General features: G+C 34.7%; 1 protein-coding gene and 1 long non-coding RNA gene across 2 annotated transcripts in view; one reads left to right on the top strand and one right to left on the bottom strand.

The window, feature by feature from the left end:
* The window catches only part of LOC149423283 (uncharacterized), a 673,327-nt gene that overhangs the window by 182,798 nt on the left and 475,215 nt on the right, over nucleotides 1–15,314 (top strand). The gene's annotated exons all lie outside the window — the stretch shown is intronic.
* LOC149423286 (uncharacterized) overlaps nucleotides 1–15,314 on the bottom strand; it is a 217,257-nt gene that overhangs the window by 64,577 nt on the left and 137,366 nt on the right. The window contains exon 2 of the long non-coding RNA XR_016302288.1: nucleotides 5,031–5,097. This is a non-coding gene — a long non-coding RNA (uncharacterized LOC149423286). The remainder of the gene's footprint in view (nucleotides 1–5,030; nucleotides 5,098–15,314) is intronic.

The raw sequence follows: 15,314 nt of genomic DNA, 5'->3' as shown, positions 1-15,314 counted from the left end.
TGGTTTTTAACAGTGGCGGCTCGTGACTTTTGAGACGGATATGGACACTGTTGATGATGTTTAGGCCTAAACGATTTTTTAAATTTTTTTTCGAAAATTCGATTTTTTGTATGAAAATTTTCAGGGAATTTCAGTTTAGCCGTGCGCCGCACAAATTTCCTGAAAGTCTTTTAACAAAAACAGAATTTTCTAAAAAAACATTTTCAGTTCCAAAAACATCAATAATGCCATTTTTGTAACCTAAGAACAATGGTTTTAAGTAACTAATTATAATTATAGTTTTAGCTATATAGTCACAGTTGTTAATCGCTAATATTATAAGTGAAGTTGGAAGTTAGACTTCCTATAAAAATTACAATAATGCCCGCGCACAGGCTATTTGTGTGGTTTTCTCAAGAAAACCGCGCTATGGAAATATTCTCAAATTATTATTGAGCAGAAATTGGATGAATTATTCTGGACAATTATTTGACCATTCATTTCCTTATGAATTTTTTTTCAGAAAAATCAATTTAGAGGTTTACCCATTTCGTTTCGACGAAAATTTAAAGATATTTTTAGTTCGGTTTCACACTTGACAAAACTTTGTGCCTTTTTTCTAAAGAAACGATCTTGAAAACCACATGGAAGCAAAATACTACGAAATGGCATTTTTTTGATTTAAATTTTTTTTGGATTAAGATGAATAAATTTTCCAAGTAACGTATACTTTTGTATTTGAAGCCCAATATGATAAACAAAATTTTGGACAATGGAAAAAAAAATTATCTTGATTTTCTGTTCGGCCAATTAATGGGACAAACCAAATAGCGGGAGCGCTGGAGGCGTCTCCCTTTCTGTGATTTGTCAATAAAGGAATCTGACAGTATACAGGCAAATCGAATTGTAATATCACTACATTTCTGAAAAATATATCCCGAATCGGGTAAACAAAAGTCCGTATTTGTTTCGAAAATTGAATATGTTTTGCACTTTATAGTTAGACCCTATTACAAATGTGTTGTAATTTACTCACCTCACTCATTTTTAGCGTTGCTACGATAGGCGGTTCTTTTAAAAACGAACATTCAGATCCTGCGCAAAAAAGTCCCACAATGGACGGCGTTACAAACCTTTGCCTTACTTTAGCTAACTTTTATTTTTGCGTGGGGTTTAGTTATTTTAATGTGCGCTCTTCGGCGGTCAATATACAACTCATTTCGTAGTTTATTCAAAGCATTCTCGAACCTTGCTGGTATCAATAATATGGTCACGTGGTTTGCTTCCAGCTCGTCGAAATGCTAAACATATTTCAAGTTAGGTCAAGTCCATAATAGTCCCAGCGAGAGCTGGTACATTGACGGACGTCCTCTTCCTTCTCATGGGTTTTGTATGCAAACGAAATAGACAGAAGATGCTAGAATTATGACGTCGCATGACGTATGACCACTCGCTAGGAATACTATATCAATTTTGTTCTATATTTTTAGGCAACTCTCAACGTATATTTTTTAAACATCTAAATGCCACCGAATATACCAGATTTTTCAATTTAATATTCTTAAAAATTGTGTTTTAAAAATAAGTATCCTATTATATTATTGATTATTCATGTCCAAAAGGCTTTCAATAAGTTAATTTTTGGGTTATTATACCGCTTTACGCTCCCTCCTTATTTAAACGTTTCGGACAGCGTTACAGTATCCATGTTAATGGCAGACGTAGATGATAGACAGTGTAAGTTAACGTTAATGTTGGCTAAATGAGGAGGAAGCGCAACATGGCATAATAACCCAAAATTAATTATGACAGTACATTTTTATTTTGTCGATAAAAATTATTATCAAGTTACTTTAAAATGTAATACTTTCATTGTTAATGGTACACATTATTACTAAATACGTAAAGGTATATCATATGAGAAATGTTAAATGATAAACTTGAACTTATTACTACTTCCTCTTTAATCTTAATCTCCATATGTGAAACAGTTGTGCAATTTAATGCTCTCGAAGTCTTGTTATCTTCCTTCTACCGCATTAATTTGATACCGTCGTCATTTGCATGCAATTTATATGCAAAGTTCCATTAGCTATATCAAATATCATGTAATATTAATAGTACCTCCAACTTTTGACATTTCCCATACATTCTGATGGCAACAGCGCCTCCTAGCGGCATGAGTTGGGGCCTTGGTTTTCTTTCATACATTTTAATGGATTTTGTGTGAAATATACGTATTCTTTATTTTACCTTAATAAATTGTACCTTACTGCTGTTTTTGCTCATTCATAACCATATTAACCCTTAAATGCATACTGTTGTGAAACTGCAACATACCGTTCAAACCACCTTTAACTCTTTGGTGTATACTTAATGCATGCCGTTTTAGAATTATCAAGTTCACGGTAATATATTTTATCTATTGGCATCACCTTTTTTTTCTTTCGCGAATGTCAAATGTCACTTTTTCTTCAACAAAGTGAAGATTCTCGAAAATTGGTTGGAGGTTAGAATTACAGTTTGGTTTTGCTGTTATTATTTTGATTTTCTTGGGTAAGTAGATACAATAATACAATACTTAAATGTAATAACTCGTATTTTTCCGGTACACTTATTAGTTTTGAGAATTTTTTTAGGTTTTTTATTTTTTTTTCATACGTAAATTGTTCATATTATTTTTTATTAAATACATGGTGTTGTAAATTTGCAACAATTTTTTTTAATCAAATATCATTAAAAAATTACAAATAAAATAAATTCTTTATATTTCCTTGCATATGCATGTAAATATCTACAAAAATATTTTTTTTCCAGAAAATTTAATAAATCATGCATTTAAGGGTTAAAACGGTTATTAACTCCGTCATTGATGGTTTAGAAACGAAATATAACATATCATTAATTCTATTTATGTAAGCTTTAATGAGGACTAAAGAATATAAAAGTGTATTTATAATTTTCTAATTTATTATTAATTCAAATCAATTCCCATATATCCTTAAAAACGACTTGAAGTGCTTTTATTGTTTTTGATTATTACATCTGTTAACTGCCCATTCAGAACATTATTTTTATAAATATGCTTCACTAGCGCCTTTAGCGACCAGAGTTGTTGATATTGCCAATATTTTACTAGAGTTGCATGTATTTCACTCTAAATAGTATAAAACAAAGTCGCAATCAGCGTATGTTTGTTGGTGTGCTTAGTTCTTCTAAACTACGCAACGGATTTTGTTTGATACGGTTTTCAGTACAAGTTGGAAAATTTCTCTGCAAAGGTTTATATGTATAATACATTAATATTATATTTATAAGAAGTGAAGAAAAGATTGTGTTTTGTAATTGTGATGTTCTATCCTTCAGGATATACAGCCGTGGACTTCTTGCCACAGACTCCCAACACTCCTTGGATGGAAGATACCTCTTTCAGTAATAAATAGGTTACTTGTTATTAACTGGTTTATTTAGAATATCGCGTGTACAATATAACCGCGTTGGTCAACCTTTATCGGTACTCGCTAGATTCGGTCTCCCAGAGGGATTCCAATCAAACCTAACCTAAAGCTGAGACGCCCTCTGTCGTCGGAGGCTAAAACTAAGAGCACTGCCATCTGTGTCTGAAAGCCCGAAGCTTTATACACAACAGTAATCAAGTCGTAATTTTTTGAAAACGCTGGCTAAACCTTTCGAGATAATAATGTACTACAGAATTGTTTATCTTAAAAAGGCCAACAGAAAAGTCCGGAATGGTACATGTCTATCTCCTAAGTATAACCCCCAGCGACGCCGACATCGACATCGACATGTCAGCTATTTATTAATATTACAGAGTATTTGGCTATACTATCCCCCAAACAAACCTGTTAAGCTTTGTTGAACCTGTAAGCATGTACTTCCTTAAGGATTAAATATCTGATTTGATATTGATGACATCAGTTTATCAGAATGCAAGTGTCAACTTTATGTCATCCATTACTATAATATTATAAACGTGGAGGTTTAACCATTTGTCATGATATTTTCTACGTAACTAATGTCACCATGCTTTAAAATATCCGGTCTAAAGGTACTAAGGTATCTATGTCATCGATTTGTTCATTTGAGTCTTCTCTACTTATCCTTAATCCATATTCCTCATTTTATATGAACCAGGAAAAAAAATATAAAAATAAATTTGTGCATTAAACATGGAAATGCATTTTCTTAATCATTGAAGATAATATTAACAACTCTCAAAAAAAATGTGAAACAGAAATATCAGAAAAAGATTCGGTCCCATCTAGGAATCGAACTCAAGACCTCAGTCTTGCCAGGGTTCTACCTCTGAAATTATTCCACCATAGTAAATTCTGTCACATTTAACTGTATAATATTTCGATTGAAAACATTATATTCATTATTTTAACGTATGTTTTTTTGGCTGCTATTTTTATGCAAGATTCTATCCAACTTTAATTTAATTCTAGTTAGTGTCTTGGATAAATACATCGATAATATAATAAAATATATTATGGATGTATATAAAAAAAAATATTAAATTTCAAACCAGGACTTGCCGGGGTTTTGCTCTACCACTGAGCTAATCGGACCATATCAACTTAGGTCGTATTTAACTATATTCTACTTAGACTAAAAACTACCTACACTATTCTCCATTTTCAAAGATTTAATTGTCTTAACGGTTCAATTCCTAAATGCGAACGAATTCTTTTCTGATTTTTCTGTTTCACTTTTTCAATCAAGGTTGTGCTCAATGAGTTATTATACTGTACAAATATAGAAACCCGTGTAAGAAATGATTTAATTTTACAAAGACAACACATGTGTTATTAAATACAAAATAATATTAAGATTACACTTCACCCACAGTTTAGCAGAGCTTTGACTCTAGTTAAAGTTAATCGCTGAAAGTTTTATTGCATATTACTGTGCTTTATATCTAAGTCAGCAAAAAACAATAATTTCTACACAAATTGGTTAAAAACAAAAGCTTTTTATATTACCACGAGTATATGTTCAAACTACACGTTTAATCTCGTAACCAATACCTGAGTTTTTGTCGTCTTATTGTGTGGTAACAGTTGATGATTTTTCTTCCAGAATTGGCCAATAGTTCTGAAACAAAAAAGATAAAAAATAGTGATAATTTCAGTCATATAAAAACAACATTGGTTTTACAAAACAAAAAAACTTTCATCATGATGTTTCAAAACGCTTTTCTGAAACAAAAGACGTATTACCTTAATTAAAACAATATATTTATCTATAAGCGAAAAAGTGAGATTGTGTATCGTAAGAAATGTAGTTAAAATTTAAGTAAGAATCGCGGCACCCTTATCTGGCACAAGAGTTCTTCTTTTGTAATAAGGTATAAATTACAAATAATAATAAATGTTTAATGTTTTGTAAAATGTTGAATATAACAATTTCCTTATACTACAGTAAAAAAATGAAAATAAAAAATTGAGCATATAATATTAATTTTATATCCATCGAAGAAAAGATTTTTTTTAAATATTGTGTACTGCAATGAACGTACACACTTTTGGTAAGATTTTTAGATTTTCAGGGTGAAAGTATTATCGTGATTAATTTTTGGGTTACTATGCCGTGTTGTGCTTCCTCCTTTTTTAGTCAACGTTTCGTGTAGTTACAGTTTCCATCATCTGGGCAGAACACTATTTCACTTCTGCACACATAAACACGACATAAAAACCCAAAAAATAGGTAGGAAGCAACACGACATAATAACCCAAAAATCAATCACGTTTTTACTTAAACGTATGAAGTAGTAGTTATACATAAAATATAATAAATACCACAAATAAATTTTAATACCCTTTAGTTTTTCATCCCTTATTTTACTTGACACGGTTAACAAGGGTGGAAAATGAAGATTCAAACCACGAAGTGACATTATATCATTTGTAACATTGTTAGCGTTAACGTTTCGGCACGCATGCAAGCGCCATTATCGCGAATGGTGTGTATTTTGGTGATAACGGCCACATTTACAGGGTAACATGCAGTACCGAACCACACAGGCTGTGCTCAACGTGCGGAACAAATACATTACAAGGCTGGGTAGGTGCCTATCAACTAGGACCAGTGGTCAGTGGACCTTTAAAGCTCGCTTTTAATCGCCCACTTGCTGAGCTTTCAGTTTAATTCTGGATTTTTCTTGTTGGTTCGACGAAATATTTCTGTTTGCATTTTTTGCAATATTCTTTCAAAATAAATTTAAATCTGTCATTTTATTTTTATACGCAAAAAATTATATATTTAATAATTTTTATATTTACTTTGTAGCTTACCATTATTGAAAAATATACACATAATTAATTTAAAACAAATGTACGTGTTTGCACTGTCTAATATTTTTTTAATAATAAATTAACATATTAAGCTCACACACTTTATTGGGATATTAGTTTGTCAAACATTGTTTAACACATATTGTTTAACAATATTCAAATCAGCAGAACTTAATCTACACCTTTCCCTTGGCTCCCTGTACTTATAATGCAAATATAACCCTTCCAAATATCAGGCGAGAGATTGCCATACTGAGGGAATACTAGAAGGCACAAAAAGCACTCTCAACATGCATGCCGCTTGAAGTCCTGAAAATCCTTCTGGATGGAAGGAGAGAGGCTCCCCGATTACTTCTCACTCCAGAATTTAGAAATTTGAGACAGACACTGACAGACAGACTGGATTCTGACTGCCTCTTAAATTCTGGTCCGTCATCAAAAGGTTAAGGTCCTCCCGCAGCCTCTGTAAGCACATGATGCACAGGTGGAGCCTTAAAGAGTTTGCGATGTGTGAAGGCGGTGCGGTGCAGACCACCGAACACGTGCTAAAAGAATGCCCGCTGCATTCGTTCCCCGGCGGGATTGATGAGGTCCACAGGGCGATACCTGAGACCCTAGACTGACTTACTGTCTAACCTAGATGTTCCCCCCTGACGCCCTACCATACGAAAAAAAAAGAATATTCAAATAAAACAAAAATAAATTTAAAAAAAAAACGAATTTTCTCTTCTTGTTAGTATTTACTCTATGCTAGAAGCCGTGTTTTATTTTATTTATTGTCGTTGTAGAATAAATTAGGTAAAAATCAACATAATTTAGAAATTAGATCACAGATATCATGTAAACCAAAAAGTATTTATGTAAGAATAGCAGATGAGTATTTCAGATTTTTAGATTATTTCTTACAAAAATGTTTGATTGAATCATATATTGCTCAAACCTTAATGGCATTTTGAATACTAAATTTCGTTGTTAGTAGAAAGGGTTGTTAATGTATATAGAACTTAACTAAATTGCTCTTAATTATGTTGATTAGTAATAGTTTTCCACAATTTCACAAATAACTCGGCTGAGCGAATACGAAAACGATAAAATTATAGGTATAATTTTGACCAATCATTCAAGCATATTTTGCGTCTAATATTATACTGTATTAGGACAACTAGCACTTGCCCTACAAACACATGAGCCACAAAGGTGTTGGGTTTTTTCATACACAATTCAAAGGAGTTAACCAACCTTGCAGATATAATAAGGCTGCTTTACTTTGGCTCTTACTTTACTATGGGAGCCAGAATGGTTTATTATCAATACCAGACATTCTGGCTAAAATATGATACGAGGCAGCCAACACAGCCTTTTGAATCTTCCCAGGTGCAGAACTAACTAAGCAATGGTGATGTCCCAAGGAAAACTTGCAGATATGATTTATTGTCAATTTATTAAAAATCTGAACAAATTATTCGTTTTCCTGTTAAAAACGGGACTGGAGGCCTATAACGACTGATTTCACAAAATTTAAACAAACTATCAGTAAAGCACGAATATGTTATTGGGAAGTCAGAACATGTGTTCTTCAAAATAATAATATTTTCGCATCTCGTCCATTATATTTTTTCGGATAAGGGCACCTGCGTGAACACGTATTCAGATATATTCTGAATACCTCAAGGGCTCTGTGACATTTAGTCACATTTTTAACAGTATTTCAATTAAAAAAAAGTGTTTACCTATGCATAACCTTATTTCACAGATGTTGCATCAATGCATGGTACAATACCTACATCAATGATGGAAGCCCTTTAATTAACTTTTTTTTTAAATACAGATTCCTACCCGCATGTGACTCACTCATGATTCAAACAGCAGACAATAATAGAAGTGTTCAGAGCTGTTTTACATACCTTAATTCATTTATGACCGAATGTTTTTAGCAGCGATGCTGAATCAATGCGGATAATAATGAAACTCAATATAATAAACGCCACCCAACACTTCCATAACGGTCACATCGTCTCGTAGTCTGCTGATAAAATATACGCTATGCGCAATTTGCTAGAATTAACCACGAAACATTCTGAATCATTACATTACAAAGAATACGTTTTTTATTTTATTTTTATTTTATTTTATTGGTTTTACGCCCAGCCGGGCTTTCACATGGATTTTAAGGCGATGCAATACGTAGTAATTCAATATCGTGTGTTTTTGGTTTGAAAATTTGGTCGCCTAGAAATGTTTCAGATGCTTTAATTAAATACTTCGAGTAGAATACATCTTGGCCTTTGAAATAATCGAGTGTTTTTTAGATAAGTCTTTTTGTAAGACCAGAAAAAAATAATGTATAAGGCCTATGAAAACTGTTTTAAAGTTCAAAATCTCCCACTTACGAACCCAATTTCGGTTATGATTTTATTACATAATGTTGCAAATTAAGTTATTAATAAAATGATCGGAAAAAAATTAAATATTTATTCCTGAACATCCACAAAATAAAATAAAAGGCACTTTTTGGCCATGTTTCTTTCTTGCATAAATCAAAACAGGCGGATGGTGTTAAACGGGAATTTAAACCTTATCACCATCTACTTAAGGGGTGTTATTGATAGCGGCTCGATTTAAAATATTACACGACGTAGTGCATTGCCTTAAGAATAGAATATACCTAATGAGAAAATTTAAAGAGTGATAAAACAGTATCTGATAAATTGAATATGAAACAATATTAGTAAAACTTGTAACAGTATTATTAAATAATATAGAAACTAGAACAGCACTACATATATATGACTAAAACTACATGACCAACGCTACTATAATCTGTAAAATTCAACAAAGTGCTGGTATAGATTACGCTTGGTTCTATAAATGGAGTCAATAAATATATCAATGGTACCCCCAAACTTGTTGCCCAGATCATGTTACATCCTATTGGTTAGTGAGTGCGTCTGATAGTTGGTTGTGTATGTATTGCAAAAGAATGTTACATTTTGTCTTATGTTCCTAGTCGGCACATGGAATTTAATAGTTGAAACATTGGTATATAGATAATTTTTTTTTTTCGTTTTTATAAAGTACTACCAGGTGTTTTTTTCCATTAACTCCACACAGGAGGTTCTGAAGAAGATAATTTTCAGTCTAGTGGGTCGTGTTGCGACCTATGTTGTAGGAGGAAGGAACACAGAATCCTGAAAATCACTCCACAGCCGAGCTGAACTCAAGAACAATCGTAGGAGCGACCCGTTCGTATGTGTCAAATGTCAACCGTGTACATATGTTATTGCAATACGTTTGTTAAGATATGGGAATCTATAAAACATACATCCCGTTTCTGCAAAAATTCAAGGGTTTTTCAGGTATTTTGGATTTCCAGATCAGAGGTAGCGGCCAAATAAGTGTAGGTACTATCTGCAGTGTCTGCGGGCCCCATACAGTACGCCCAGCTTCATAAGCTAACTCGACTCTGGCTTGAGTGGAGCCTCCGTGCCTGAGCTGGTCACTTAGAATTACACCAAGCATATCAATGGAAGGCTTGTTGGAAACATTGCTTCCGCAAGGTGTTGCTTAAGACGTGCATTCAAAAAGCATTCGCTTTATTTGACGATTTTAGGTTCTTATTTACTAAATTCGTGTGAGTGTAAATTTATTTGTATGTTCCGTGTCTGATCAATCTTGCCAACATGGTAGTTGTATTGGATAGTTCCTTTTTACTCCACCAGAAAGCGTTAAAAGCTGTTAAATTTGAAAAATCAACATCAAAAAGTTCTACTATATGTTCATAGAACGACTAGTGTTAATTCCAAAGGATTCATACATTAATTTGGTTCGAAAAAGTCCTGATTTGAGACTTGAAATTTTATATTATTTTATATGTGGAAAAGGTATAATTCATTAATGATGAGTCAATATCAGTTGAAACACCGATTTTGATTCCGAAATTGCAGGAATGATCTTATTTCCAGGCAAACCCAGCCATGTGTATAGTGCTTGTTTTGCGGGCAATTTCAAAACGGAGTAAATCCTATTATAAATACTCTGGTGGTCATTTTCAGTAAAAAAGCAAGTCATTTTATTACTTTTAAATATTGAGGAATTTCTGCAACTGAATAGAGTAGCAAAATAAGTAGAGGGTTCGGAGATCATGATTTTAAGATCTCAAAGAAATCAACCGCCTTAAAATATTTAAAAAAAAAATCATCTTGCAATTTTAAGTTTGTCGTTTTACGCGCCGCCCGTCCTGAGTTTTTTTTACTATTATAGTTTTCCAATGTAGGCCACATATTTTACAGCATTCTAACTATTTATATGTTTGAGCAACACCTGAGTGACTGTTTACTTAGTCACGACAGTTATTTGTATAAAATATGCATAATAATTAGACAAAGAAATGCAAGCTGCTTGCTTTACAAATGAATAAATTATAATGTTCAATTGGTACCTGAATTACTCACGTTGACGAAGCATATTATTGCTAAATGACACACTGACAGCGGTGCAATTAAATATTTAAAAAAAAATTGCAAAATAACGCCTTTTTTTGTGAAACGGCGAGTCCAAATAGCTGTGAGCCAGTGAGACTATGGAATCCCCAATTGGGGTATGTTGTGAGACTGTAGGTAGTGGTAAGAAAATGGAGAAGAGGAAGGTGGGGAAGTACCCGGCTATTCACGTATGGTCACTACAGATTCTCCCTCTAACCTCTTCATCTCTTCTCTCCTTAACACTGCAAGAGTACCATAATAATTACATCACCGTAAGTAACACCTCAACTATATAATACGAAATTCACTAAAACAACAAGTTCGCACCAACAATTATATTGTGCCTAAAAGCATTAAGGGATCATCCTACTTTAGACGGCTCAGAAATTAGGATATTTCTAAAATTAAAATTAAAATTTATTTTACATAATTTATCGATCCCTGGAAGCAGCATCCTCATAACCCTGCGAAAAATAGATACTATACACATTATACAGGGTATATCGGCACGTAACCGACAAACTTTAACCAGCTATTCCTCAGCATATTTTGGAGTAAAAAATGTTATCGGCACTTTGCTGTCCGGTAACATTTTTATTAAAAAAAAAAAAATCCACACTCCGTCACTGTCATTGGCATTGTTTCTCGTGTTCAACAGCTGTTATTAGCAAGTGTGTCAAAAAGCGTCCTCGCTCTTTCATACACACTAAATGATAAGAGTTAAAAATGAGACGAATGGCGCCATACCATTTCATTGTGATTGCAAAAGCGCGCCAATGTAAGTACGTACGTACATTATTCAACGAAACTCGAATAAAATATTGCCAGATGGGTTTTCAAACTTTGACAAAGGATAAAGCATTGTTGGCATGTGGTGAAATATGATTTTTTTATAAAAAAAAAATGTTACCGGACATCAAAGTGCCCATAACATTTTTTACTTCAAATGTGCTAAGGAATAGCTGGTTAAAGTTTGTCGGGTACGTGCCGATACATCCTGTATACATTTATCAAAAATATATAAATTTATTTGAAACACAAAAAACAAAAAGGGTGGAATTGAGTATAGTTGTGGCTATTGTCTGAACTAAAATTAAGAATTTTTATACAAAAATAAAAAAATGGCGACTGTTGAAAAATTCTCCAAAAATAAGCCCACCTTGATTTTAAAAGGTATCTTAAATTAAAAAAATTCAAATAATTATAGTTCCAGCAGTAATCGTCCATGTGGTGGATGTGTAGTTAAAATTTCGTAATGATCGGTTTAGAAGTTCCGGAGAAAAAATCAATGAAGCAAGAAAAAAGTTGTTTGGAGAAAAAAGCGTTTAATTTTTTTTTCACTGAAAAATCTATCAGCTAATAAGCATAATGCCTTCCGCTTGTTCAAATGGTTAATTTCTTTAGGTCTGGCAAATCTTCGACTCGTTCTGGCCGTTGGTGTATACGAGTATAAAGACGAGAGTCTTATAAGAAGGAGCAGAGCGGTTATACATGCTCGCTCAAGTAAAAACACGCCGGAGAGTGCCCTCAAAAAAACTAGAAAAAATAAAGTATTCTATTTTCGAAATCCATAAAAAACAATCTATATTTTAAATTTGGTAGAGTGTTGGTGAGACTCTATGCTGACTATTTTACAACGTATAAAGGCTAATAAATATAGTGAAAATGCGGTGTAATGTGTGTGGATTCTTTTATTCCCCAACTTAATTAACTCCGCCGTGAATCGCCATGGCCGTAGGGAGGCATTGAGCGGTGAGGAATTTTGAAAATTAACATTGTGCGGTACCTACCTTACATTGAAATATTTTATAGTAGAGAAGAATAAACCACTACATCTTCTTCTCCTTGTTCTTTTCGGATAGCGGGACCCATCGCTTCTCCAAGAGTCTAGCATGGTCGATTGATAAAACTCTTTATCAATACGATATTGACTAAATAAATACCTTATCTATGGTTATTGGCCAACGATAGACGGTATTCTTTACGCGCGTTATGCAATTTCGAGGACCGGAGTAAAACCAACTCATGACCGTCATGAAAAACCGTGATCATTTCGCTATAGGAGCCTAGCCAATATTATATACAGCTTTGCGGTCTAGAGGCAGAGCGCCCAATTTTCGTCGTGAAGAACCGAGGTTCGATCCCCGCTTTAACTATTTTTTTTTTCTTTTTGTGATTTTTTTAATAATATTTTTTTTTAAAGTGATAAAATGCTCTCGTGCTGCGACTTTTAGATATTTTGACTATATGATGTTTTGGTTGAATACGTAATAACCGCGGTCTAGAGGCAGAGCGTTCGAAACTCGTTATGCAGGACCCGGGTTCGAATCCCATATTTTTATAACTTTTAATTTTTTTTTATCATATGCTACTTATAAATATGTCAATAGACAGAAAAAAAGAGAGAATGAAATGTAAAGAGAGAGAGAAGAATAATAAAAGTTTCACTTCCGTCGTGCGTAGGCTTGCCACACACTGTATTTTTTTTAATTATAAACCGATCATCTCATTAGGGATTTCATTTGTCGAGATGGGCAGCTTCACTATCATAGTAAATAATTATATGTGAACTTATAATAATATTGAGAATATAAATCTACGAAACTATTACAAAAATAAACACAACAGTTATTCAAACTGACCCAGATACAATGATAACCATGTTGAATGGCGTTATAAGAAGTAAGCTGGTGTATGCTAGCGGTAGTTTGGTGGACTCCGCACCAAACTAAATATATAAATATGCTGGTACAATTTTTGTTATTTGTTTTTGGGGTATTATGCCGTGTTGCGCTAACTCCTTCTTTAGCCAACGTTTCGGACAGCATTGCAGTGTCCATCATCAGGGCAGATGTCTTATTTGAGGTTGTGTTAAAATGTGAGCTTAAGTATGAGGTTGTGATACCGTGTTGCCAGCTCCAACCCTCTGAGCTAACATTAACGTATCATTTTTTTTATTTAAAGTGGTTTTTTTCGTTTAGCTCTGGTGTATCCGTCAATTACCGGATACCAAGAACTATTAAGCTTAGCTCCATCGTCTCTATTAATGTTTACGGGATTTTTATGAATTTCAATGGCCTCCGTAATCAGCCGTGCTCTATAAGTTTTCGGTCTCCCCAGGATTTCAGGAACAAATCCAAAGTAATGCCCGGTGTCAATCAAATGCTCGGCAATTGCCGATTTGTCAGGGTGGCCGAGTTTACAAGCTCTGAAGTGTTCCGAAATTCTTTTGGAGATAGTCCGCTCTGTCTGGCCTACATAGACCTTGTCACATCCGGAACAGCTGAGTTTATACACTCCATCTGTTTCCAGAGGAAACTTAGTCTTTGCAGACCTCAGTAAGTCCTGTATCTTTGTTGTTGTTCCGAAGACAGTCTTGATTGCCTTCTAGATTCGCCGGCAGGACGTACGTGTTTTTCGCCGCGCGCCGTAATTTTAATTTATTAAATAATTTACAAGTTTACAAGTTTATCCTAATGGATATCAACGAGGAAACGAATGCGCTTCGTTTGCTAACGATGGCCATCGAAGTTCTCTCTGTTAAAGTGGACAATTTAACTAGTGAGTTGAATGTTGTTAAAAATATTCTAAAAACGTCACCACTAATTGTCGGTAGTTTGTACAATAGTGAAACTGCGGTTGCAGGTACATGTGTGCACAAGATTCCCGTTCATGCTACAGGCGACACACTCGGCCCGCCAGCGCCCCTCGTCACCGCCACCTCACCGCCCCCGCTCGCTACTACCGCAGACAATTCAACTGCAACTGCCGCCGGGGCCGGTGTCTCCGTTCCGTTCCCCCCGCACGGCGCCCCGTCTACTAAGCCGACTCGTACCTCAGATGACCCTACAAGTTTGGCCGTTGGAAAAATAATAACCCGCTCGCAGGCTGCAAAAGCCTCCCAAAGAGGGAAAAAAACGAGTAACGCTTCAGACAAGGGACAATCTTCTTCCGCTTATGCTTCATCCCGAAGTACTCCTGATGTGACACCCGTTGCGTCTACCTCCACAGCGCCTACCTCCACGCCATCTGATAGTGATGCGCTGCCCCCGGCCGGCGGACCTGATGTGGATGCACCGCCTCCGCCCGATGGAGCTAAAGCAGATGCACCGCCCTTACGTCCAACTCCAGGAAGTCAACCTTGGACTTTGATTAATCGTAATCGTAAACGGCGTCCCATCACCGTACGAGGTAGTCAAAAGGACCAGGAGGAAGTGAAATACTTCCATCTTTACCCCTTGCATCCAGAGACTACAGTAGATGACTTAACATCGCACCTCAAAACAATAAGTAAATCTGTCAGTATCTCCTCATTTAAGATAACAAAAATCAAAACGAGGGGAGAATATGCGTCATTTAAAATCGGTGTACCCGGGTCAGCGGTGGCAGAATTACTGCAATCTAAGCATTGGCCTAAGCATTCGTTCTTAAAAGAATGGGTCAATAAGGTAATTACACCACGGCTACCAAATTTTAAACCTAGTTGACAGTACAATAGTTTTCATTTCTTTTACCAAAACGTTAGGGGACTGAAAAC

The sequence above is a fragment of the Hesperophylax consimilis genome, chromosome 6, assembly GCF_061612785.1.
Source record: "Hesperophylax consimilis isolate HC1 chromosome 6, BYU_Hcon_1.0, whole genome shotgun sequence".
Lineage (NCBI taxonomy): Eukaryota > Metazoa > Arthropoda > Insecta > Trichoptera > Limnephilidae > Hesperophylax > Hesperophylax consimilis.
The sequence above is the reverse complement of the archived record's forward strand: the minus strand, read 5'-3'. Positions and strand labels throughout refer to the sequence as shown.